Source organism: Eulemur rufifrons, chromosome 2, assembly GCF_041146395.1.
Source record: "Eulemur rufifrons isolate Redbay chromosome 2, OSU_ERuf_1, whole genome shotgun sequence".
Taxonomy (NCBI): Eukaryota; Metazoa; Chordata; class Mammalia; order Primates; family Lemuridae; genus Eulemur; species Eulemur rufifrons.
Window position 1 is genome coordinate 52876404 of NC_090984.1, and position 22570 is coordinate 52898973.

Consider the following 22570-nt stretch of genomic DNA (forward strand, 5'->3'; position numbering starts at 1 on the left):
GGCAATACTGAATATTCTATGTGCACAATCTCTATCAAACTTGCAATGAGAGGTTTTATCCTTGACTCCTTCACTAAGACCTGGTTATATAATCATTGCCTTGAAAAGTGCTAATCCATAGATAGTTTGGGTTCCCACTGCTCTTCTTCCAAAGGGAAATTTGGCAATCCCATGATTTTTCTGGTTGCTTCCAATCACAATTCAACGTCCCAGTTCAGCAATCAAGGTGTCTGGTATCATGAAAGAATTAGAACTCTGAACTGGGTGTAGAATTGAGGCTTTGGCTTTCTGACACCTAGGGCCTAATATAGGCAGAAAGACTGCAACTGGGGAAGGGGGCTTTGTTGACTTATCTCTTTGTACATTGAGTATATCCACTTTTCCTTTCCATCGAGCTGGACATGATTTTTCATACACCTGCGAGGTAGGAGAGGAAAGGAGGACTCCAAGTTCTTACTGACTGACACTCTTGTGCACTGGCACCGTGTTCCCCAGGGCCTGGTTGGTGTTCCAGCCCGATGCTTTCTCTTGTGCATGCTTGTACCAGTGCTTTGGAGGTCCCAACCACTATCATGACATAATTGAGATCTCTAGCCCTGACCTGGGCAATAGTCTATCTAATATAGCTCTTCACTGTCTTCTCCCGTAGTCACTAAGACTTTTGTCATTCTGTCAGTTTCTCTTTGTTGGCCTCTTGACCTTCTAGGTGGCTAGGACTGGCCACATAATTTGAAGGATTCAGTGCAAAATAAAATGCAAGGCCCCTCGCTAAAAAGTGATTAAGAATTTCAAGCCAGATTCCTTCTGAAAGCTGGTCCCTGTGTGACTGCACAAGTCCCATGCCCATGAAGCTGGCCGTGCAGGTGGCTTTCACGAATAAGACCTAAGATGGACCTCTTAGGACCTTTTAGGCAGAACACACTCACATCGTTTTTGTCTAAACAGGCTCTGGAATGCAGACCAAGTCCCAGTTTTTCACTCTACTGTCAAAGCCATTAACCAATCTATATCATGCCCTTGGATTTTTCAGATGAGAGTCAGACACTGTTCTCTAAGATTTAGAGGACACTTAGTAAGATCTCCTCCTAGTGGGCTCCCTAAAACCTTTCTCTTCTGTTAGTTTCCTTTTGCTACTATGACAAATTATCATAAACTTCATGGCTTAACATAACACAAATTTATTACCATACAGTTCTAGAGGTCAGAAATCTGATGTGGTTCTCAATGGGGTAAAATCAAGGTGTTGGCAGAGCGGCATTCCTCTGGAGATTCTAGGAAAGAATCTGTTTCCTTGCCTTTTCCAGCTTCTAAAGGCCACCTGTATTCCTAGGCTCATAGTCCCTGCCTTCATCTTCAAATCAGGGAACACTGAATCTTCAAATCTCTCCGACCTTTGCTTACATTGGCACACTGCCTTCTCTCTCTCTGACCCTCCTGCCTCTCTCCTATAAGGACCTTTATGGTTATATCTGGCCCATCTGAATAACCTGGGATAATCCCATTTCAAGATGCTTTATCACATCTTCAAAGACCCTTTGCTATAGAAGGTATATTTATAGGTTGTGAGGATTAGGACATGCACATGTTTGGAAGGTCTTTACTTAGCCTACCTCACTTATCTTGAGGCATAGGGGGAGCAGCTCTCCCATCCTTCCCTTTGGTACTCCCGTCTCACTAGGTTTGGGAGTGGCAGCCCTCACACCCTTCCCCTTTGGGGGTGTACACTCACAGTACACACTTCTGAAGAAACTGTCCCTTCAATCTTGGTTCGACTTTATTTTATTTAAAAAATATTACTATTTTTGATTGACAAATCATAACTATATACATTTATGGGGCACCAAGTGATGTTTTGCTACATGTACACATGTGGCATGATTAAATCAATATGATCAACATATCCATCATCTTGCTTACCTGTCATTTTTTATAGTGAGAAGTTTAAAACTTGCTTTCTTAGTTATTTTGAAATATATAATACATTATCGTTGACTACAGTCACCGTGTTGTGTAATAGATCCCAACGTCTGTTCTTCCTATCTGAAATTTTTATCCTTTAATCAACAACTCCCTGGTCCCTCCCTCCTTCTGCATCCTCTGGTAACAATCATTCTACTCTCTACTTCTACAGGTTTGACTTAGTAGAGTACACATGTAAATGAGATCATACAATATTTGTATCTCTGGCCTGACTTAGCATAACATCCTACAAGTTCATCTATGTTGTCAAAAATGACAGGATTTTTTTTCTTTTTTAAGGTTTAATAATATTCTATTGTGTATATATACCACATTTTCTTTACCTTGTCATCTGCTGATGGACATTTAGGCAGGTTCCACAGTTTGGCTATTGTGAATAGTGCTGCAATGAACAATGGAGTGCAGATATCCCTTTGACGTATTGATTTCAACTCCTTTGGATATATACCCAGAAAAGTGGGATTACTGCATCATATGGTAGTTCTATTTCAGTTTTTTCAGGACCTCCATATAGCTATACTAATTTATATTCCTACTAACAATGTATGAGAGTTCCCTTTTCTCCAAATCATCTCCAGTGCTTGTTATCTTTTATCTTTTTGATAAAAACCATTCTAACCGGTATGAGATGATATCTCATTGTGGTTTTAATTTTCATTTCCCTAAGGGTTAGTGATGCTGAGCATTTTTCATGTTCTGATCGACCATTTGTATGTCTTCTTTTGAGAAATGTCTGTTAGTGTCTTTTGCCCATTTTTTAATCATTTTTTTTTTTTTTTGGTGATAGTATGTTCAGATTTTCTATTTCTTCATGATTCAGTCTTGTTAGATTGTATGTCTCTAAGAATTTATCCATTTCTTTTAGGATATCCAATTTGTTGGCATATAATTGTTCATACTAGTTTCTTATGATCCTTTGTATTTTGGTGGTATCAGTTGTAATGTTTCCTCTTTCATTTCTGATGTAATTTATTTGAACAGCCTTTCTTTTTTTGCTAGTTATTTAACTAATGGATCTTGTTTGATCTTTATTTTACTTCTACTTTTATCTTTGTTTTATCTTTATTTTTTGTTTGTCTCTTCAAAAAAACCCCTCTTAGTTTCATTGATTTTTTTTTATTGTTTCTCTAGTCTCTATTTTATTTATTTCTGCTCTGATCTTTATTATTTCCATCCTTCTGCTGACTTTGGCCTTAGTTTGTTCTTTTTCTAGTTCGTTGAAGTGTAACATCAGGTTGTTTATTTGTGATCTTTCTTCTTATTTGATATAGGTTTATCATTACAAATTTCTCTCTTAGGACTGCTTTTGCTGCATCCCATAAGTTTTAGTGTTTTTTTATATCCATTTTAGTTTGTTTCAAGGTATTTTTTATTTCACTTTTGATTTCTTTTGTGACCCATTGGTTGTTTAGGAGTATGTTGTTTAATTTCCACATATTTACATATTTTCCAAGATTTCTCCTGTTATTGATATCTAATTTCATGACATTGTGATTTGAAAAGGTCCTTGACATAATTTCAGTCCTGTTAAATTTGTTAAGATTTGTTTTGTGGACTAACATATGACCTATCCTGGAGAAGGTTCCATGTGCATTTGAGAAGTATGTGTATGCTGCTGCTGTTGGGTGGAATGGTCTGTATGTATCTATTAGGACCATTTGATCTAACGTGCAATTCAAGTCCAAAGCTTCTTTATTTTCTGTCTAGACGATTTATTCATTGTTGAAAGTGAGGTCCCTTACTTTTACATTAATAGTTATCTCTCCCTTCGATCATTTAATAATTGACTTATATATTTAGGTGCTCTAATGTTGGGTGCCTATATATTTACAATTGTTATGTGTTCTTGGCGAATTAATCCATTCACCAATTAACCCCTTCTTTGTCTCTTTTTATAGTTTTTAACTTAAAGTCTATTTTTTTCTGATATAAGTATAGCTACCCCTGCTGTCTTTTGGTTTTAATCTGTGTGGTATACTTTTTTCCATACCTTCAGTATCTGCCTATGTTTGTCGTTACTAGTAAAGTGAGTCCCTTGTAGACAAAATATGGTTGAATTTTTTTTTTAACCATTCAGCAGCTCTGTGTCTTTTTACTGAAGAATTTAATCTATTTACATTCAAGGTAATTATTGATAGGTAAGGACTTGGTACTGCCATTTTGTAATTTGTTTTCTGATTGTTTTGTAACTTCTTTGTTTTTTTCTTCCTCTCTTGTTATCTTCTTTCTTTAAATATTTTGTGCAACTATAGGTTTTTGCTTTGTGGTAACCCTGAGTCTTACATAAAATATACTTAAAACAGGCTATTTTAAACTGATAATAATGTGCTTTAATTGCATGCAAAAACTCTACACTTTCACTCCCCCCTCAATGTTTATTATTTTGATGTCAAAATTTACATTTGTTTTTGTAATTTATATCCATTAACAATTTTTTTTGTGGCTACAGTTGCTTTTAATAGTTTTGTTTTTTAACCCTCCTAGTAGGGATAAAATTATTTTACACACCATCCTTACTGTAGTATTAAATAATTCTGAGTATCACTATGTATTACTTATACCACTGAATTTTTTTTACTTTCATATGTATTATGTTATTAATCCGCAACCTTTTTTTCAGCTTAAATAACTCCCTTTAGCAATTCATGTAAAGCAGGCCTAGCTGTGATGAATTCCTTTAGCTTTTGTTTGTCTGGGAAAGTTTTTATTTCCCCCTCATTTCTGAAGGACTGCTTTGCCAGGTAAAGTATTCTTGGTTTAACAGGTTTTTCCTTTTAGCACTTTTAACATATCATCCCACTCTCTCCTGGCCTGTAGGGTTTCTGCTGAGAAACCCACTGAAAGCCTTATTGTGGTTCCATTGAAAGTGATACCTTTCTTATCTGCTGGCTGATTTCAGTATTTTTTCTTTGCACTTGATTTTTGATAATTTGGTTATGATATATCTTGGTGAACTCCTCTTTGGGTTGAATTTGATTGGTGACCTCTGAGCTTCCTGTTCTTGAATGTTATCTTTCCCCAGATTTGGGAAATTTTCAACCGTTACTTCCTTAAACATCTTTTCTAGACCTTTTTCTCTCTCATTTCCTTCAATAACTATTATGTGAAGTTTACTTCACATAACCTTCTTCATTTTTTTAATTTTTTTTTTCTTTTTACTCTTTGGATTGGATAATTTTAAATGTCCTACCTTCAAGCTCACTGATTCTTTCTTCTGCTTGATCAAGTCTGCTTTTGAAGTCTTTTTATTGAATTTTTCAGCTCAGTTATTACATTCTTTATCTCTAACATTGTATTTGATTGTTAAAAGTGTTTTTATTTGTTTGTAACACTTCTCATTTTGTTCATGAATTGTCCACACTTCATTTAATTTTTTATTTGTATTTTCTTGTAGTTTCCTGAACTTTTAAGGGGAGTATTCTGAACTCTTTGTCAGTCATTTCATAGATCTCCATTTCTTCTTGGGTTCATTATTGGAGTTTTATTAGTTTCTTTTATGGTGTCATATTTCCCTGTTTTTTCCTAATCCTTATGTTCTTACATTGATGCTTGCACATTTGAAGAGACAGCCACCTTTTCTGGCCTTTCTAGGTGTTCTTTGGTGGTGATAAAACTTTGTTATTTGATCTAGCCTGGGCTTGAGGATGTGCTCGCTGGTAGCAACCTTGAAAAGGCAGACCTTGGTGTTGGGTTCCCTAGTTAGGTTGAGTTACTTGCTGTGCTCTGAGGTTGTTGGCTGTGCTCTATGGTCCAGTGAGATCACTAACTGGACTCTGCCATTAGGTGGGGCTGCTGGCTTGGCTCTTCAGTCTTCTATAATCAAACAGGGTGGCAGGTTGTTTTCCCTGGATGTGCAGTACTATTATTTAGAATCTGTAGTTGAGAAGGGTTATGTGATGGGCTCTGAGGCTGAGTGAAGTCTCTGGGTTGCTGCTCAGCCACACAGTGTGCACAGGGCCAGAGACTGTGTCCCACAGCTATGTGTGGGCTTGGGCTTGCCTCCTGGCCTAGAGAGGCTTAAGTAGAGCACCAATGTTTGGTGGAGTCCCCACTCTGCAGCTAGGGTTGGGTGGGACAATATATTCTCTCTGTGGGAAATTTCTCACCTACAGTTGCCTCTTGACCTGGGCAGGACTTAATGAGACTCAGGCTGTGTGGGGAAGCTGGCTAGGTATTCAGCTTGAAAGACCTGTGGACTGTTTCCTGCAGTGAGATGTTATTGACTAGTTTCACTGGCATGGTGCTTTTGTTGGCTGGAATGAAGAGCAACTACCAACATCTGCATGCTAGTCACTGTGAGTCTCCCACCCTGTTCTTTGTTTTTAACTGATCCCAGGTAGTCTAGCCCTGCCAGTAGTCCCAATATTTCCGGGGACAAGATAGGAATGAGCAAAGTACCAGAATGGTGAGGAAGCTGAGTGTTCACCTCCAACTCACTTTTCCTACTGTAAAAATGTGTCTAGGGGAATTCTCTGTGTGTGGCACTGTGCCAGCTTGGGCAGAGGTGGTTTGGTCAAAGAAAATTGATCTTCTAATCACTACTTTTCTTGGTTCCGCAGTTTAAAGAGGTAACTCAGACTCACTCCAAAGTTCTGGAATATGTGTGATGGTATTCTTGCATGTGGATAGTTGCTAGTTGTATTTCTGTGGCACAAAGTGAAGCTGGAGAACTCCTATTCTGCCATCTGGCTGACAGCACTCCTTGGCTCAACTTAAATTGTAAAAGTAGGTGGGGTTTAAGAATCATCTAAAAATTTTCAAAATAAGCTATTTATACTCAGGCCTTTGTCTCAAAGTCTGTTTCAAATTCATCTTTTGTTTTATACTTTCCTAATTTCACAGTTAAAATATTCCACTAGCAGTCAGTGTGTTAACTTCAGTGCTTGCGGAAAGTGTTTTGTAACACCAATCAGGTAGTAAAACAATAATACGTCATTTCATTTTCTATAAGTTAAATAATTCACTTCCCTCTGATGAAGAGTTTATCTGAAAATTCTGGGAAATTGTTGTTTACTTCTACTCCCTGCTCTTTGAGTCCCGATACCTTGCAGTTTCACATTTGTATGATCTAGTGTAAAATTTTTAAGTGGCTTCACAAAGAAATGTTTGTTTTTTCCCTTTGTAAATAGAATATTGGAGTGGATAGCTCTGCGTGATCTGTCTGATGTTCTGTTCTACAGCCCTATATCTCCAAGATTCATCTCTGTGCCAGACTCCAAGATAACTCTACCACTGATTGTGAGGAGCCTAATTCAGGTAGAATCCAGGCAGCCTGTGCTACTAATTGAATGTTTGTGTCCCCCCAATGTATGTGTTGAATCTCTAATCTTCAGTGTGATAGTATTTGGAGGTAGTGCCTTTGGGGTAATTAGGTTTAGATGAGGTTCTGAGGGTGGAGCCCACATGAAGGAATTAGGATTATTATAAGAAGAAATGCAAGAGACCTCTTTTTCTTTCTCTGCCATGTGAGGATACAGTAAGAGTGTGGCTGTCTGCAAACCAGAAAGAGGACCCTCACCAGAAACTGAATTGATCTTAGACTTCCAGCCTTCAGGACTGGGAGGTATAAATTTCCTTTTTTAAGTCACCCAGCGTATTACATTTTGTTCCAGTAGCCAGAGCAGACCAAAACAACCTGTTTTCACTCATTCTGTGCTGTTGGTCTGGTACATGAGCTTGTGTTTCATTCCCGTGACCAGTGTCCTAACTCATTCTTCAGTTTCAGGATCTGAAACCCTGACCTGGGTTGTTCCGGCTAACCCTGCATTTAGACTGTTTTCTTGTCACAACCTCCATTGATTCTTTGACCCTTGATTTTTTCCTCAAAGTTGGGATCCAACCAGTGTTTCCACATCTCCCCAAGGACCTGCCTGCCCAAGTCCCCGTGTTTCTATAGCTTTTCTGTTTACTGGGGCATGCTTCTATTAACATTTGTTAGATTTCCTGCCCTGTCCCCCTCCTTTGCCTATACTAGCTCTCTAGATCTCAAAGGCTTCCTGGACAATCATCTTTCCCTTTACTGCTGAATCAGACTCTTAATAGCTGCCCTGTCCAGAAGTTGTATTTCACTCGTGTCTCAGCCCCTCCTCATATGGAATTCTTATTATAATAATATTAATGTGTAGATTGCACAAAAATGAAAAGGAAACTTTAGAATTAGATACATTCTATGCATGGGATGTAATCTGGTGACATTTAAGCAATAAATCATTGTAGGGAGCTATTTTCACAAATAGCATTTGTTTTCAAGGGCTGAGTTATGCTCCTGTTCAAGAGACACAGTGCTCCCCTTTAAAGTTGATTTTTCCCCCCAATATTAATTGATTTTTGTTTGAGCCCTTGTAATATTTAGTAGACCTCTTTTCTGAGGAAATATAAATAAATACACAAAGTCAAGTATTTTCCCAAACCGATTTTAGTTTGGAAGAAAACATCTCTGAGAGGTCAAACTCAAGATAATTTCAGAATTCTAAACAGGTTTTATAACCTCTATTGGTAAGAGATCTGTATTTGCAGAATCCATAAAGCTTTTAAGGTATGGTTGATATTGAAACAATAATGACCCTGGAACAGGATATTTCCTGGAGATTAATGACCAGCTGGGAGGGGTTGATGGCCTGAGGTGTAGTTGAGGGCCATTAACCTCAGACAGTCATTAAAGCTCAGGAAATGTCCTATGTCTAGGTCGTTATTGTTATTATAAATTGAAAATGGAAAAAAGAAACAGGCATACAGATTATCTGAAGGGCGACTCCATTTCCAGTGGTTTGAACAGGGGGCGTTCTGGGAGAATTTATTCCTCTGTCCATTAGCCAACGAATCTCCCTGAATCCTCTGTCACTTTGCCCTTCAACTGATGGGTCTTTGTGCTGGAAATCCCTGAATTCCCTAGATGCTGAAGTAGAGAGGACCATTCCCTTGTTGCAGCTGCCTTTGCTTAGAGTGACTGGATGAAACAAAGCAATAGTGGTGAATTACTTTACCGCTGCTCTTAATTGCATCCTACATTACCATCTACTTGGTTCCCCTGGGATCAACCGTCTTCTTCTCTATTTAGCCACAGGAAATTTCCCATAGCTAAATTTTAAGCCCTCGACTATTTTGTTTATGCTTATTTCTCACATCCTTGGGGGTAAAAGTGTACATTATTTGCTTAGTAGTTGTGTTGCCTCTAGTCAAGCTTGATGTGGTATTCCAGGCCAATTCCTTCTTCTCTTTCCAAAAAGTACTTTAATTGAGATGTACTTTGAATTCCCAACTAATAAGTAATGCTAAGTTTTGAATGTGGTAAGTTTCAACTTTTTTAGTCCTGCAGCAATGGACTCACCTTTCTCTTTTCTTCCCCCAAGGAATTCAGAAATATTCGAAATGAGGAAATTATCACTTTAGGGTTTCCAATATCTCTTTAGGGCTTTACATCAAATAGTTGGATATGAAATATTCAGCTGAAATGTTCTGAAATAGAACTCGCCAAATTTATTTTATTTATGAGTTATAGAAGATTTCGGTCAGACTTAGAAAAAGCACCTGAACGTCACTGAGCTTTGGCTCTGTGAGGATATCATTTCATTTATTCAGTGGTCACAAGGAAGTTTGAGCAATGAGTTAGATCAACTTAAATTTATCACTTGTGAACGTAAAATAAAGAAAAAAAACTCTCAAAAAGTTTGCCTTGATAACACTGGTCAGAAACACAGCCTTATAGAATAGAATATCAGTATCTAGTCCTAGGCTGCTGATAGCATACCAATTTTATTCATATGCAGTCCATTCTCAAAGGGCCCCTCTTCTTGCTGTAGTGGTGCCTGAATTTTTTATGTTACTTATGACTTTGGTGTAAGCTCAGTTAAAATACAAATGCTAACTTTTCAACATTTAACACTTACCTTAGTTTTAATTATTAAGTCTTCCAGACGACAATTATTCTAGAGATTCAATGTAACCAAAGTGGTAAGATTAATAAATAATAAAGAGAATTATTATGAAAGTATTCTTTTTTCCCCTCAAGTCCTTATCGGTAGAATCTATGAAATCCCTTTTCTTGGCAGGATCTTCAGAGTAGTTCACATTCTCTTTGATGTTTATAGAAGTCCTCTGATGACATCATGTCAGTCTCATTTTAGCAAACATTTATTGTACACAACTTTCTGTTTCAGTCTGTTCTCTATTGCCCTCTAGCTCCCTTTTCTAGGCTGACATTCTTATAAAATGGACTAACTTTCATGTAGGATGTAGGTTTGTTGCTGCCTTATGATAGCACAACTCTCGATGTGAATGTCATCCCATAGGGCTGTTAGTTTTACTCCTAGTGAAGTGGAGAAGAACTTGCTTCCCACCAGCTACAACGTTTTTATAATAATCTGATGTTCAACTTTCATTTCCTTAGTGTGCCTATTGGTTTCCTAATTCATTTTAATTTAATAATTCCTCTATCTACTCCTTCAACTCCTTATATTGCCCCTTCTAGTGGAATTTGGCTCAAGCTATTATGGGAATAGGTTGGGAGATATTACAAGTGATGTTGCACATCATGACCTATAAAATCATCCCCTGGTGCTCTGTAGAACCAGGCATCTTGATCTCCCACTGGGATGAATTCCTTCCATATTTCACACTGCCAAGATGTTCCAAGGCACCCTCTTGAATGTTTATATAATCACATCTCTATCCTGCCCAGTCATTGCTCCTTGGTGAAGGCCCTGCCACCATCCTCCTGGCATGTCTGAATTCTGGTATTCAAAGGTAGAATAGGGACCCTTTGAGGACTTTCACCTGAGATTATTCTTTCATGTCATTTTTATTGTGCTGCTGTAGAGGGTATCAAGCGGCATAAATATCTGGAATCTGCAATCACAGTATAATCTAGACAAGAGAGAAAAGGGCGAGAATACCAAATAATGGCAATATGGCCATCCTTGTTCGAAACAAAGATGAATGCATAAGAAGATATAATTAAATATATTTGTTGGTTTCAAATCATTTAAATATAAGCTTTCAGTTACTGTGCTTCTTCATTGTATACAATTACTTGCATGTGCTTGATAACAGGTACCCTAATAATATGTTGGAAAGTTACTTTCCAATTACTTCCAATTATTGGAGTAGTCTTGTGGTGTTGTCTTAAATTTTATTTTTAAATTAAATTCAAAGTTCTTTTCCTTCCCTTCATTCTACATGGAATTGACTTTTCCTTGTTCCATCTTCTGGCCAGAAGACTTTTTAAAAATAGGCAATGTAGAAGAGGGACAAGGGCAAATGCATTGTTATTTAACTGCCTGTGATGAAGTTGAGTTCTCTTTGGTTAATTGCCCTTGCTTGTTAGGCTCAAGGTAATCATAAATGTCCTCTGGTGTGGCAGGCATGGAGTTGCTGGTCCTTTCGTACGTGGACTCTTCTGAGGGCCTCCAGAGTTCTTCCCTTTCCAGTACATACTTCATGATGTGAAAAATCTGGCTTTATTTTTTCTGCTCTCTAAGCCCCTCCAAAAGTTGTACACCCCAAACTGAGAACCCCTTTCCTGGTGGTCAGCCCTCTTAGTGATGTCTGGGAAGATATCCAGAGTTCAACAACTTTTCTGAGTGTCTACTGACTCTTAGGAAAGTCATCTGTCCTTGCCATGTCAAATGATGGGGCTAGATAGCGTCATTGCTACCTCTTCTCTCAGCCTCATTATGCTCTCCAACCTCTTTTCGTTGGCTCAGGTAGCTCAGAGGTGTGCTGGCCAAACTGCTTTTCAACTGGAAAATGAATTGCCCATTTTGCCTTTATGTAGTCACTCCTATTCTTTTTTTTTTTTTTTTTTTTTTGAGACAGAGTCTCGCTCTGTTGCCCGGGCTAGAGTGAGTGCCGTGGCGTCAGCCTAGCTCACAGCAACCTCAGACTCCTGGGTTTAAGCAATACTACTGCCTCAGCCTCCCAAGTAGCTGGGACTACAGGTATGCGTCACCATGCCCGGCTAATTTTTTCTATATAATTTTTAGTTGGCCATATTAATTTCTTTCTATTTTTAGTAGAGACGGGGTCTCGCTCTTGCTCAGGCTGGTCTCGAACTCCTGACCTCAAGCAATCCACCCGCCTCAGCCTCCCAGAGTGCTAGGATTACAGCAGTGAGCCACCGCGCCCGGCCCACTCCTATTCTTAAAATAAATTCTCTTGAAGCTCTCCTCCTTTGCTTTCAGGTAGCAAGATAACCTACTTTCCTTTCCCCTCATGGAATAGTATTTCTTTAAAAAGTGACCCTCCTCACTACCCTCTAAGTTATCATCTTACATTGTCCAGCAGAGTTGGCAGTGGTTGGTAGTAAAGCTTATTCTAAAGCAACACCTCCTAGTAAGCTCTGTAGGGATGCTCTATATATTAGAAAATGCAGGGGTTATCTTCACATATTTTAGTCTTCAGCTTTGGTCTTAGGTATAGCTCTGAGAAAACAGGAAATTTCCTACTTGATATCTTGTTTCAATCCAGAGGAAGAAGAAAAGGGAGAGAATATTAAATAGCATCACTATGTGCTATCCTAAAAGAATGAAATCAGAGTTAGGTAACCAAAGATGAATAGGCAGAAACTGACAATGAACCATTTAGGGAAGATTGCTGGCTCAGGGGAGAGGTGGCTTGCCAGAAATCCTACAAGGAGTCCAGAGGGATGAGAACCACTGTTCAAGGGTGGCTGGTGTAATATTAACAGTTAACAGAGAAAACGAAAGTCACAGTTTGCTCCTGTTGGTTCTGAGTGCCTTATCTCTTTTCTGGAGAGAATAGAACTGAAAATATGAAGATGGAATCAAATCACTAGTAGCAGAGGGAAGCAGAGAGCACCAATGTGCTTTAAGTAAGTTCAGGTCTTCAGGCCCTGCTACATTATATCCAGGGTGCAAAGAACCAACAAATATGATTTCTGATGATACTATGTAGGAAATTAACAGCAGGTAAGTGTCTGCTGTGTACCATGCAAGGCACTTTATACGTATCATCACTAAGAGCTCATTTTTTAATTGCTTCACTTTTTCTTGAAAGTTCATTGAGCGGTTACACAGAACCTGCCAAAATATCAAAAAAAGAAAGAAGCAGGAAAGGGAAAAATTTTTGAAAATTATAGCCTCGTGATCTTGATGTCTATTCTAAGCCTAATGCTTGACTAGACTATTAAGTAGATGTTTTATGAGCAGTTATGAGGGGAGTGTGACCACTGAGAACAACATGGGTTCAAGAAGAACATTGGTCAGATTAATCAGATCTCCCCCCTTTTTTAGTCTGGTAATTCAAGGGAAAGTTAAAACATAATGTATCCTAAATTCCACACAGCACCTCATATTCTTTCATAACATTCTCAAAGATACGATGGGGAAACGTGTGGATTATTATCTGCTTAGGTGGATTCACAGCTATTTGAAAAACAATTTGTTCATTCATTCAACAAAAATTTTGGATTCTTCCATTCTAGGCAATGTGTCTAGCCATCAGGAGAAGAGGATAGAGAATTAACAGTCAATAAGTGTCTGTCGTGTACCATGTGAGGTGCTTTATACATAGGATCTCTTTTACTTCTCTGAGAGACGGGTATCACCATCTCCATTTTACCAGTGATGAAGCGGAGGTTCAAGGTTGCTGTTCAAGATCATCATACTCATACAGTGGTATAGCCAGGATTCCAACTGTGATCTACTTCATGATAAAGCCAAGATCTTCCCATGACATGGTCTTTATTGCTCCAGAGAGTAAGACTAAGATTAATGACTCAAAGGTACCAAGAGAAGAGTCATAATAAGAAAATTCAGCCTAAGATGCAGAGTCAATATAAGTAGGAACTTTTCATTGCTGAGAACAAGAAGGCTTCTTGAATGTGAATGAGCTCTGTGCCTTGCCCCTCCCACTCTCTTTGCAGGTCTGCAAATAAAAAGCGAATGATCTGTCAGAGATGCTGTGAACGTGATAGCTGTGTTAGGGGAAATGTTGATCCACATCACCTCTGAAATCCCTTCCAATTAGGGTACACTTTGAGTCTGTGACATTCAAAGATACTTCTGAGAAAATGGGACAAAGGGGCAAGTTACCTTTTAAAAAGAACTTTAAAATCTTTCATTGATTATCAAGATTATACTTATTATAGGCAATGTGGAAAACTTAGGAAAGTAGTAAGAAGAAAAGAAATATCAACCAATCACCCAGTGATAAGCCACTGTGAACACAGTGTATCTTCTTTCATTTTCTCCATGTTTACATAACTTTTCAAATAGTCATAGTCATACTATAAACACAAGTTTGTTTACTGCCTTTTTAACTTAGGGATATAATGAAAATCTTTTATTATGCATTTAAAAAACTCTTTGTGAATGTCATTTTTAATGACATGATTTTTGAAGTTTCCATACATAATGTTTTATCTCTGTTTCAGATAAGTTCTTAGGATAGATTCCTAAATGTGGGATTATTGTAACAAAGTATTAGAACGTTGAAGTGTTTCTATATATTGTCCAATAGTTTTATTTAAAAAAGTCTGTACAGATTGATACTCTCATAAGCAGTGCCTGTGAGTGTGTCTTACCTTATCCTCACTTCTATTTTAGATAATTATCACATTGTTTTTGGTAAACTTTATAGGTGAAAAATGGTATCTAAAATATACTTTAATTGTATTTCTTTGATTATTAGTGTGGTGTATTTTAAAAATTTCAAGTGTTAATTAGCTAGTTTATCCTTTTATTTAATTATTCATTTGTTATGGGTTAAAATTCTTTCAATTTATATATTCAGAAAATTACCACCCTATGCAATGTTTATTACCTTTTCTTTCCCCTCATTATGAGCTTTAATTTTTTTTTGGTTGTGAGAGACAGAAAGCTCCTTCAATCGAGCCTAACAAAAATGGGAATTAGCTGCCTCATGTTACGGAAGGCTCTGGAGAACGGCCTTCAGGTAGAGCTGAGTTTCAGGATTTCATAGCGTCAACCAGGCTCAGAATCTGCCTATTGTCTCAGCTGGGATTTCCTCTGGATTGGCCTTGTTTGGGTCGACCTATTCTATCTGGAGGCAAAATGACCAAGCAGAGATTCAGCCCTCTCAGCTACCGCTGTGTGAAGAGAATTCCCCTTCCTAGTCATTTTAGTACAAGCTCTTCAATTGAGTCTCACTGGGTGGACATGGGCCATGTGCCTATTCCTGAAATGGTCATTCTGACTAGGGATGTAAAAGGTAGCATTGGCCACAATTATCTCCAATGTCCATTTTTGGAGGGATGGGGACAGCCCCAATGAAGCCAAGCAGGAACACTGTTTGCCCAAAGGAAAGTTAAGACACTGCTGCCAAAAAAAAAAAAAAAAAAAAAAAGATGTCTATAATATTTTAAATTCTGTTTCAAGGTATTTTCAGAAATAAAGACTTAAAGTCGTAATGTTTTTTTTTTTTTTTTTTTTGAGACAGAGTCTCGCTCTGTAGCCCGGGCTAGAGTGCCGTGAAGTCTGCCTAGCTCACAGCAACCTCAAACTCCTCGGCTTAAGCAATCCTTCTGCCTCAGCCTCCTGAGTAGCTGGGACTATAGGCATGTGCCACCATGCCTGGATAATTTTTTCTATATATATTTTTAGCTGTCCAGATCATTTCTTTCTATTTTTAGTAGAGATGGGGTCTTGCTCTTGCTCAGGCTGGTCTCGAACTCCTGATCTTGAGTGATCCTCCTGCCTTGGCCTTCCATAGTGCTAGGATTACAGGCGTGAGCCACTGCGCCTGGACAAAGTAGTAATATGTTGTTGAATTTAACTTTCTTCTGTAATTTCTTATCTAACTTTAAATCTTAAAAAACCAGAAAATTGATAAGCTTAACTTTTATTTTCCTCCAATTTTTTTATGGTTTAGATTTTTGCACTTATTTTTTAAAATAAATCAGGAATTAAATAGATTTAAAAACCAAATAGTTAACTAAATATTTCAGTAATATTTATCATTGAAACTGATTCAGGTTATCACATTTACTCTCTCTATATATCAATAAACACTACTGTCTATTTCTAAGCCATCCATTGACTTTTTTGGCCTATTCATATGGTAGAACCACAAAATTTTAGTCATTGCAGTCATGTCGTATGCTTTAGTATTTAGTGGGGTAGATAAATGGTACATAGCGTAAATGAGAGGGAATAGAAGAACCTGGAGCCAGGAGCTCGACGTCACACAGTGGGGCCTGTTTTCACCCAGAGGAGGCTGCCTGTGCACGCGACTCTCCTGCAGCTGAGGCCAATGAACAGCAGAAAGGAAGGAGAGAGTGAAAAGGAACATAGGGTCAGAGAATCCAAACATTGCCTAATGCCTTAAAATAGGGTGGTGCCTGTATGTTACAAAGGATGGGGTCTTCTCTATTTGGGCTTCCAGACAATTGTTAAGTCAGCAGTTTCTTTTTAGCACACTCCTTATTTATGTATTTATTCGTTCTCACTTGTTTTTGACAACTGCCAATCAGGTTATCAATGCTATTCATGTTTCAGAGAGTGAACTCAGATATTAGTACTTCATGAACCTGCTGATTCCAAGGCCACTTGCCAGGGAGAGGGGCAATGTTTGATACCGAAAATGACCCTGTCATGGTCACATTTGCACCTGCAATGAGGGCTGCTGGAGAAGCTCAGTGAAAGAAGGAGCCTCCTGTGCTTCTCAGACAACATCACCTAAGTGAGGCCATTGTCCCTGGGAAAGGCCGATTCTGTCTCTACTGCACTTCCCAGAACCTTAGCAGGGACACCATGCCTCTGTTTATCCATCAAATGTTTACTGAGCTCTTCATATGTGCTGAGAATTGTGCTTGGTTCTGAGGATTCTAATATAAATAAAATATTATACCATTTTTTAAAGAGCTTATTGTCAGGTCGAACTTCTTAGTTCCTCATACTTGCTTTCCCGCAGTTTAGGCACCCGCGTGGGGGATCTCAGGCACTTGACATTGCATCCTAGCATTCCACTTACAGGTCAGAATGATTGCCTTCCATGTTTCCATAGGTCCTGTAGCCTTCAGGGTTCCCACTTGTTCCCACTTTGTGGCAGGGACCCGTACTCTCAATGCCTGTTCCCTGCACCCCTGGCCTGGCTATTTCTAAGTATGTCACTTTCGAATCTTTTTATTTCTATTCATAATGGGGTATTTTTCTTAGCTTTTCAAACTCATTGTGCCCTTTGTGTGAATGTTGATATGACAAGATTTTCCTGCCCCAGAATCTTAAATCTGGGCTCTTCAAAGCCTGGGATTTAATTTGCATAGAACTATTGTTGTATCCTGGCACTGTTTGGTGCCATAGTTTGAGTTTATTGCCCTCCAAAATTCATGTTGAAACTTAATCCCCAGTGCAGCAGTATGAAGAGGTGGGAACCACAGGTCATGATGACTCTGACTTCGTGGATAGGATTAGCCCCTTATAAAAGAGCTTGAGGGAATTTCCAGGCTCTTTTGGGCCTTTCCATCCCTCTGCCATGTGAGGACACAGTGATCATCCCTTCCGGAGGATGCAGCATTCAAGATGCCGTCTTGGAAGCAGAGACTTGGCCTTTACCAGACACCAAACCTGCCAGCACCTTGACTTTGGATTTCCAGCCTCCAGAACTGTAAGCAATAAATTTTTATTGCTTAAAAACCATCCAGTCTCAGGTATTTGTTATAGCAGCACAAATGGACTAAACATTTAGGATTTAATGATTACATTTTAGTCTATTCCTTTGAAATTTTGTTGCTAACGGGAACCTTCCAGTGGGTCAGAAGATTAACTTGTAGTTACCTAAAACACACCTCAGTTCAACATTGCAGAGATGCAAGTGCTCTGGGTGCTTCTCAATGGCCAGGGGATATGCTTCTTTCTCCATCGATCTTATTAAGTGACAAGATCCTGTCTTTTGGGGAGAAAAATCTTCGTGTGATTATATGCTTTAATTTTTCAAGCAATGATCATATTAGCTCTGTCATGTCCTTCCCTTCTGTCATCTGAGCCCCACTGAGATGGGAGGCTATTACCCTGCACAGGAAGGTGCTGACTTACTCATCACAGGGCTACTTCCTGCCTGTACTGCCGTGTCTCCCTGGAAGCCTTCCAACGGGGACATACTTCGTTTACAAATTGATTTGCACTGCCTTGACCAGCATTTAATCCCAATTAAAATTTCTTCTCATGAAGGCCTTCTGCAAAATTCCACCTAGTCCCTTGAGTTTCCCTTCCTTTTCATCCAACCGTCTCTTTTTTAGTTTTATTTACTTATTTGCTGACTCTTTGACAAAATCTACCTTTACCAAGTGTATTTGTCCTCCAAGCTTCTATTCATTTTTCAGCTCCTCCAGGAAGCCTATCTGACTACTTTAACTGATTTAGAAGTCACAGCATCTAGTTGTCTGCTGCTAATTTGGTATTTTAACACCTGGTATCACAGCACAGTGGTTAAGGTCACAGGCCTTAGAGTCAGATTCTCTAGATTCTTGAGCTGCTTGACCTTGGGCAAGCTATTTACCATTTCTAAGCTTCAATTTATTCATCAGTAAAGTGGGGCCAAGACTCACCTTTCTTGGCATCCCTACAGAGTCTGTCTGGTGTTTATGTACATAGTAAATGCTCCAGCAGGAAAGAGGAAGTGCTTGTAGCTTCTTTTGGCCAATGATAGGTTTACTTTAGAAAATATTTTCCTGCTACTTTAGAACAAAATTTCTTACAAATATTGGTCTGTAAGCAAAAATCTTTTTTTTTTTTTTTGAGACAGAGTCTCGCTTTGTTGCCCGGGCTAGAGTGAGTGCCATGGCGTCAGCCTAGCTCACAGCAACCTCAAACTCCTGGGCTCAAGCAATCCTTCTGCCTCAGCCTCCCGAGCAGCTGGGACTACAGGCTTGTGCCATCATGCCCAGCTAATTTTTTCTATATATATTTTTAGCTGTCCTGATCATTTCTTTCTATTTTTAGTAGAGACTGGGTCTTGCTCTTGCTCAGTCTGGTCTCGAACTCCTGACCTCGAGCGATCCTCCTGCCTCAGCCTCCCAGAGTGCTAGGATTACAGCCGTGAGCCATGGCGCCCCACCCTGTCAGCAAAAATCTTATTGAATTTATAGATTATGAATTTACAGATTATGATCTCAAAATTTCTATAATAGCAATATAACAAGAAACTAACTCAATTAATCTCACTGGAAATCAAATCATGGTAATAACAGTTGTCATACACTTACCTGACAGATGTCAAAAGAATGGATAACATATTGACAAAAGAATGTGGCTGCACATATATTTATTATTTATTAAAACATTCAGAGTAACTGACTTTTTCATGAGTAATGTTGAAATGAATCTAAACAGACATTTAGGAAGTTTTCATTATGGTTTAGTTTCTCATAGATTTTCCCCAACAATCTTCTTGATCATATTTAATCCTAGATGTATAAATAAGGATTGATTCAGTTTCGGGTATTGTTTTTTTTTTTTTTTTCAGAGAATTTGCTCTGCTTTTGTTTAAGTAGACTTATTGCCTGATACTAATTTTTCCTACCCCTTGGGACAGGGCATTTCATTTTACGCTATTCTACTCCCCCTTTTAAGAAGTTCCCTTGTTTTGCTCAGAAGCTCTGTTTGAGTTCTGCCAGGAATGAGGTATAGAATCTTAGGACCAGGTTTATTAGTTTTTTTTTTAAAACAAAGGGGTGAATTAGATGATTTTCAATAATTCTGAAAGTTAGCATGTTTTCTCTAACATCACTATTGATTTTTTTGGTGATGGAAAAAACAATATATTACCTGTATATCAATTTTATGCATGATTTTTAAAACTAACTAATGATGCATATAATTTCATGCCATTTTATAACTATCACAATCAAAATATATGTTTAAGCTTTTTACACTCCAGCATTCAAAGGTTCTTAGCCATTGGCTTCTATAAATGGCAGGGTGGTGTACAGTACTGTTCTTCTTGCCTGTAATTTCATCCTTTTCCATTTCTTTTTTGGTTAAATTCACACACACACACACACACACACACACACAATTTTTGTCCTTAATGGAATTATATATTGAAAGGCAGAAAGAAGTTTTTGTCAGATGTTTTAGTTTAAGGGTCAGTCTCCATGACACATGTACTCATCATGCCAACTTCTACTAACTTAAAAATTTTTGAATTATTTTGATTGATTCAGCAATTTTTATTGCCTCTGTTTATATTGCTTGCAATGAAACAAATTTCTATAAACAGAATTACTTAAAAAATTAATACTATATTACAGTGTAATCTTTTTGATATTTTAAGCCAAAGTTAGAATCCAAATTTAAATGAAAAATTCAACCATTTTAGTTCCACTAATAGAAATAATGGAGCTGAGGTGGTTGGATGAATGTTCACCTTTGAATGTTCACCAGTTCACAACTGTGTAGGCGATGAGGACTATTGGGACTTCACAATTTATTCTGCTGCCTGGACAGTGTCAGAGTTTTTTTTAGACATCTATTCTATGCTTTTAGAGATGTAACAATGGAAAAACTTAGAAACAAGAAAGCATGGGGCATGATTTTGTATCTGGTGTAACTTCTTTCCCCGTGCTGCTCTGCTATCAGACGCAAGTTCATGTTATTTATACTTATCACACATGCGGTCCTTAAAATATTTAAGAGTTTGAAAGCCGTGAATACTGATGATGATGGGTACGACTGAAATAAAGGCCACCAAATTGGTTGAAAAGCCTGGTGAGCGTTTTGGTATCGTCTCATCCCTCGGAGGAGTCTTTTCTGTTACGGTATCAGATGCTTTCCCCTTGCCTGTTGTCCTGCCCGGGGAGAGAAATTCAACTGGATGGGCACTTTGCGGATCTACCTTGCTCCTCCAGCACGGAGAAGGGAAGGCCCCACACCTGACGCTTGGAGAGCCTGAGCCTCAGAATGAAAAATTACCATGAATTTGAATGAAGATAAAAGAGAAGGGGACAGTGAAAGATGTTCCAATGGTGAGGGCTCGTCGGCGTTGGCGGCTGCCCGGCCCTCTTATCTCACCTAATGGCTGGCGCCTGCCAATGTTTACTTGGCCATTGCCATTCACCAGCTGCTCCTCTGCCATGTTGTTTTTCCTCCCAGATGGCAACACGATGTTCCACGATAAAACTGACACAAAAAACAATGCAAAATTTGTCTAAGAGAGGTTCAGCAAGCATGAGAAAAACATCTGATATCTCTCAGAGCCCGCCAAGTTCGCAGCTCACAGTGCCAGAGTAATTATGGGATGATTTGAACAGAGGCAATGCACGGGGAAGCCACTTCCAAATGTATCAGGTAGGTTTCCAGAAGAGGCAAAACATTGGGCTCTCTCGTTCTTCTGGCGCCCTGACAGAATCGATGAGTATAGCGTGTGGCTCCCAGAAGCCTCGTACATTACTGAGTCCTGTGCTTTACCCCATGCCGCCTAATTAATGGCTCACTATTTTAAAAACTCTTTTATTCAATTAGACTCTGCTTTCAATAAGATAAACACTCCTGCTATCAAAATCCTGGGAAAACAACATTCATAGGCTGCCTTCTCGCCAAAGCATCTGCTTTTTGTTGCTCCTGGTCTCTTATTCTGTCCAGCTTTCATTTGGCTGTTTGATTTTGTACAAATTGACTGCTGTTTAGGGCATTAATACCAAATGTCCCTGCCATCGTATACTCTAAGACCTTTTCCCCCCTTAGCCTCTATACAAGAACCCAGACCAAAGAGTCATAGTAGTATTTTCATTGATTACAAAGAGTCACAGATGTTATTTAAAATGGGGCATGGACTGGATCTCCTGTTCCTCTCTATTACTCAGAGTCCTGCCTGGTATGTGGGTTACCATCACTACATTCTTTGTTCCATTGGATTTTTAGGTGAAATGCTAGAGAGATCATTTTTTAATTTAGCCTTATGCTTCTTCATTTGACTCAGAATTTCCTCTAGGGATGATTGTATTCATGTCTATTTGGTTAGAGTTTTCAGAGTTATTATGGTTTTTTTGACTTGCTTTAGAGACAATACTGAGAAAACATGGTTTTATAAAAATTTTATCTAGCATTTGAAGACTCTATCCCAAACTGGTTCTACTGTGCAACTGTTGGTTTTAAACAGTTGTTAATGGAGATAAAGACTAGAAAATGCCCAACAATCTTTGGTATAAACCACTATTTTAGGGAATTATAAGTACACAATGTATTGATAAAATTCAAAAACAGATTATGTATTTATCTGGTCTGGGAAGAAAGTTTTTATGGTAGAATGTATGTAACAGGACAACCTATTCAAGAAACATTGACACATTCTCACACATAGAAAAAGGCCATAGAGAGGGCTTGGGATTTCCTGAAAAAGAGCTGAGTTTAGGCCTGTGCCATTAACATGGCTGAGTCACTTAACCTCTTGTAATCTCTATTTCCTTTTATAGAAAATGGAAATATGAGTAATAGTCACCCAATACAACTGTTACGAGGATGAAATCAGGTAACAGATGCAAAAGAGTTTTATAAATTAAATCATGATATGTAACTATTAGGTATTAATATATTATTTGGTGGCACCTTCCTCTGTGTAGCTATATCTTCAGGAAGTCTTCCTCTTTCTTACACTATAACTTTCCTTCCATAGGAGA